The sequence below is a fragment of the Canis lupus genome, chromosome 31, assembly GCF_011100685.1.
Source record: "Canis lupus familiaris isolate Mischka breed German Shepherd chromosome 31, alternate assembly UU_Cfam_GSD_1.0, whole genome shotgun sequence".
Taxonomy (NCBI): Eukaryota; Metazoa; Chordata; class Mammalia; order Carnivora; family Canidae; genus Canis; species Canis lupus.
In genome coordinates, this window is record NC_049252.1 from 35,468,010 (window position 1) to 35,473,573 (window position 5,564).

At 49.2% G+C, this 5,564-nt stretch overlaps 1 pseudogene; it reads left to right on the forward strand.

The window, feature by feature from the left end:
• Positions 1 to 612: 612 nt before the first annotated feature.
• Positions 613 to 1,084, forward strand: LOC119867026 (annotated as a pseudogene).
• The last annotated feature ends 4,480 nt before the right edge of the window (positions 1,085 to 5,564 follow it).

Below are 5,564 nucleotides of genomic sequence, written 5' to 3' on the forward strand. Positions count from 1 at the left end.
TCAAGAATTAATGGTTCTTTTTTTTTTTTTTTTTTTTTGCTTGGATTTTTTTGTAGCTTTGTGTTTGAGTTTTCTTCTCAACTAATTCTAAGTGATCAGGTTTAAACAGAATTGAGTTGTCTTCTTTACTTTCTTTGTTGACAATCCCCACCCATTCGTATCTGTCCGTGGCTGTAATCGCCAGGATTCTATTTTCTACCTTGGGTGATCTGCTAAAAAAACGTTCTAGCTGCCTGTGTGGACCGTGGAACGTGGCTGGCCCACATAGACGCTCCGGGCAGATGGACTGGCCTTCTGTTACTCACAGCCAAGTTCACTTCGGGAGCGAGGAGCCAGGGAGTCCTGACTTCTTCGTCTTCTCCAAGGAACATAGTGAGCAGCTGCAGGTGCCACGCGGTGACACTCCGTGGCGGCCCCCGGCGTTCACAGACATGTCCCACACCATTCCAGACACAAGAGACGCCCGCTCCATATCCTCACTTTCCCTTACTCCTTACATTTCACACTGAGATTGGCAGCCCAGCATGGGTCTTTCTCCCCGACTCAGGTGGCACTAGAACACCCAAGATCTGTCCAGTTTAAAATACCCAAGTGGCTCTCATTCGTCTCTGCACCAGGAGCAGCTCTCCTGCTACAGCCCCTCATCCCCTGGAAATGCACACCTGTGCAAAGTTCATCTCCACCCCCTTCTTGGTCCGGAGCACCTCTCAGCTGTTAGGCCCATCCCTGTCTGCAGTGATGCTAAAACCACCGGAGACACGGACAGATTAAGCCTCGGCAGCTGGGCAGCCCCACGTCCCCTGACCTCACTTCTTCCCAGCCGCAGCTTCCAAACCAGCACCATTTCAAGGGACATGGACACAGCAGCCAAGTCCATTGGGGCTGGGGCTGGGGCTGCCACTGTAGGGCCGGCTGTCTCCGGGGCTGGAACTGGGACTGTGTTTGGGAGCCTCCTCATTGGTTATGCCAGGAATCCCTCTCTGAAGCAACAGCCCCTCTCAACGCCATTCTGGGCTTTGCGCTCTCGGAGGCCACGGGGCTCTTTTGCCTGATGGGGGCCTTTCTCATCCTCTTGGCCATGTGAAGGAGTCGTCTCCACCTCCCATAGGTCTTGCTCCCACGTCTTGTCTGCCCCGTGTGTTCCTTTCCCTATACGTCCCCCGGCAGCCTGGGGAAAGTGGTCGGCTCAGGGTTTGACACAAGGAAGACAAATAAATACTGTATTAATAAGAAAAAAAAAATACCCAAGTGATGCTGCTAACTACCCCCTGGGGCAAAAAGCCTGGGAATCCAAGAAAGAAGCCCCCCCCCCCCGCCTTGTTCGTCTTTGATTATTTCTTTAAACGATGAAAATTGGTGGGAAAAGTTGACTTTGAACAACTACAACGTGGCTTGGCTCAGTTTCCCTACACGGTGTGGAGCTTCTGCTGTGGGGGCTGCTGGCCTGGCTCCCAGGCACCTGCCGCCCCGTCTTCCTCCTCCGGGCGGGATGCGCAGGGACTTGGCCCACCGGCCCCCTCTGCTGGCCCTGAGTGGAAGTGACCAGGAGGAATGAGCCTCCCTGCGTTGCACCTGTTTCCTGCAGAGCCATTTTTCCTTAAACCTCATTTTTTATTGAATGCCCCTCACTGTCCAGCTCTGTCCCCGATGACTGACAGAGAGCCAGAAATAATTGGTTAGGACGCAAATGTCAAAAGATGGCACACACACAGGACGGTGTGATGGGGGCGCAACATGAAGGTGCTCAGGGCCCCTGAATTATACATTTAAGAATGGATCAAATAGTGCATTTTATGTTACATGTATTTCATCACAATAAAAAAAAATAACAAACACAAAATGGAGCCAGTGAAAACAAGTGAAATGAAGAGCACATCACAGGCCTCTGAGTATATGTGACCCATGGTCCCTGATCTTCGTGAACGCCTCTTGTGTGCTGCTGGCGGGGTCCCCGGGCCCTGGCCACAGAGGGGATCATAGCTAGCACCCTGGGATGGTCCCTGGCTGGGGAGGGGATGAAGCCAAGAAGAGGAGGCCAGGCCCCAGAGGGGCTGGGGCGGACACGGGGGCTCAGGGGTCCTCCGCTCCATCTAACCCCCTCACCCTCTCCAGAGCATGAGAGAGACTCATGGCATCCCCAAGAATGAAGCCACCAAGGCCTTTAAAGAACTATCTGGGGGCAGCCCGGGTGGCTCAGTGGTTTAGCACCACCTTCAGTCCAGGGCCTGATCCTGGAGACCCAGGATCGAGTCCCACGTCGGGCTCCCTGCATGGAGCCTGCTTCTCCCTCTGCCTGTGTCTCTGCCTCTGTGTGTGTGTGTGTGTGTGTGTGTGTCTCACGAATAAATAAAATCTTTAAAAAAAAAAAAAAGAACCCTCTATATCCAACTCCTTTATCCTCACAGTACATGGGGGGTGGGGTTGGTAGTGGGAGCAAGGAGATTAGGTGAAGGGCTGAGGTGCTCCAAGCAGGGGAGAAGTGAAGCTCGGGAGGGGGGCACAAGTGGCACACCACCTGGGGAAGTTTGCTCCAACAATGGAAACTTCAAACCAGAAGGCTGAGTCCCAAACAGAAAAAAAAACAAAAAAAAAAAAACATGGGTCTGGAACATATCCAGAGAAAAGACAAGCCTGTCCTTTCCTCATGGCTGATTTTAAATGTTTATTTTTAAAAATCATAAAAAGTCTTGAATGATTCCTAAGGTATATTTTGATAACATACTTCAGCCTCCCATTCATGCATCAAATATTTGGAGCACCTGCTATCTGTGCAGGGAGAAAAGAGAATCCCTGACTTCATGGAGGCAGGTAAGAAAAACCTGCAAACGTAGGGTGTGCTCATAAGTATTTTGGAGGAAAATAAAAGGGCAAAGGGAGTGCGGAGTGGGGGAGCACACTGGTCTTACTTTCAGGGCGACACCCCTAGGGAGACCTCACTCTTGAAGTGACATTGCGTAAAGACATGAAGGAAGGTGTGACTGAGCCATGAGATTTGCATCCGATCACCAATGTCATCCATCTCTCAGTTCTTGGGGACACTCCAGATACATCTCCATCTTGTATGTTTATAATTGTCAATCACATAGTAGAAAATACAGGAACACAACAATAAATGATGCCCAGGCCTGCCCTTAAGGAGCTCGGGACGCAGTGGGGAAGGGACAGGGAACAGGTGATCACATCTCAGTGTGCGCGTGCACCCCATGCAGGAGAGCTCTGGGCGCTCCAATGACACACAGGTGGGCGTTCAACCCAGAACAGGTGTGTTCTAGATGCTGGGAGTGCTGCAACGATCGAAGCAGACAAAACTCCCTGGCCTCATAGGGCACAGGCTCTACTGAAGGAGCAATATCTATACCTGTATTTATGTTTATTTCTGTATCTTTTTCTATATTCGTATCTCTCGCCATGTGTCTGTCTATCTTTAGCAGCCATAGTCTTCAAAAATTGTAATTTATCAAGAGCAGTAGGAACGTATCTGTATAGGAACGTATCTATAATTCAAAACGGAAATACGGTCCCTCAAAAGAAAGTTAAGAATGTAGTGAATACACAAAGGGAAGAAAACATGTACTCCGTGAGGACTCTCAGGAAAGACTTCGCAGAATCAGTAGAAAGGGAATGGAAAAATGCAGGAAATGCAAGACTGTGTTTGGAAAAGGCAGGAGGCTCAGCGGCCCCTGACACAGACTTGTGGAATCAGCTGCGTGAACCAGGTGAGGGAGGCTGGGAAGGGTGTAGGGGCCGCAGCCCTGGATCCCCTCTGTCCCTAATGGTCCCGAAACATAACGTCGATGACAAATATTTATAACAGACAAGGTCATGTCTGCGGTGACCACTCCAAGAACTTGAGATAGACTTGCTTAATTTTCTAAGCGAAAAAAATCGGAAGCTATAGAATCCTCAAAAAGACTTAATTTTTCTGCAAGAAAACAAAAATCCATACATACTACTCATGTAGAGTAAGAAAGTGCGAGTTGTTACTAAACTGTGTTTTAAGGTCAACTTAAAATACCATTCTTAGGGCAAAAGTATGAAGTGTTCCATTTTATCCAGAACTAGAGAATTTATCAAATCACTATTGTATTTGTCAATGCCGATTTAACAGTGAATATTATGAACAAAACAAAATCCTAAGAACACCAAGTCATACAAGCACCGTCTCCTCTTAAAATAAACCCTGGAAGTTATTATGCATCTCACTCACCAGCGCTTAGCAGAGTGGGCCTTCCAGAAATGTTTGTTGTAAATGCAATGATCCAATTAGAAATGTTATAGCAATCTTTGAGACAAGTGTAAAAAGACTGAGAAATTTTGAAGAAAGCAGAAAATTTTAGAAACCATCTGGAAATCTTAAATAGACGACAGTAATTATTCAGCTGTTTAGAAACAAGCCCTTAACAAGAAAACTTGAAGCTGGTCTCTCATTTTCTGCTAAAATAATTGTTTGTTTTCAAATCTTACAGCTTCGGGTTCTGTAATATCACCGACAGGCTCCCGTCTCCCTGTGGACAGATTCTACGGTCCAGTCACAGGCCTCCGTCCTCCCTGCAAATCACCCCAAAAACTGCTGCCGGGTCCCTCCTTGTATGACCACCTGTTGTCCTCTCCCTGATCCTTCACCTTCCAGAAGCTGACGCTGCTTCCCATGCCTGTCGCCCAGGCCCCACTCAAGCGCCCAGAGCAGCTCAGTGTCCAGGAGAAGCAAAGTGAACACATCCCAGTGCAGTGGCTGATGTGACTGGACCACAGGTCGATTTCCCTTCCAGAACCTTCCCTGAGTCAGGAGGAAGCCCTCGTAAAGGTTGTTGAAAATGCACCAGCCAATGTCCTGCTTGGCTTGAGTGCCTTCCCAGCTTCCTGTGAGCTGTGTGTGTGAGGTCAGTGAGGTTCCTGCCCCTGCTGCTCAGCCCTCCCACCCCCAGACCATAGATTCTGAGCCCCCTGCCACGCAGGTTCCCAGCGATGACCCACACCCGGCCTCCTTTCCAGTCCATGCTGAGAAAACCATGCTTCACTGAACTTCCCTTCGCTGTCACCCCTGGGCGGCCAGCGGCTCTCAGATTGGTTCATTTAAAGCCCAGCTCTGTTTGTCCCTAGCTGTGCTGCCTCCAAGTCCTATCGGTCACCCAGGCCCTGGCACCACCGGAACAATCTTTCCTGTTTATTATGCTAATGCTTCATATGGGTCATGGTGGGAGCAGTGCACCCTCTTTCCTCGGCATTCTCTAGAAAGTCACTACTTCCCCTCTAGATAGAGTTCCCAGCTCCCCATTATCATGTACCCTACACCACCCACTAATCTTCCCATACCCTTCTTCTCTCCTTGGACCCATGCCAACCTCTCTACTGTCTTTATACCAAGAGCCCGTAATTTGTAGAAGGACACAACCAGGATAGAGAACCACCAAGTTGGAAACATAGCTCATAAAAATCTGAGCTAACCCACATTCCTGTAATTCTGCCCTCCATCCCTATACGGATGTTCAGAGGGCTCAGGCGGCCATAATGAATAGCACAGACTGGGGGCTGGCACAGGGGACTTGTTTTATTCATGGTCCTGG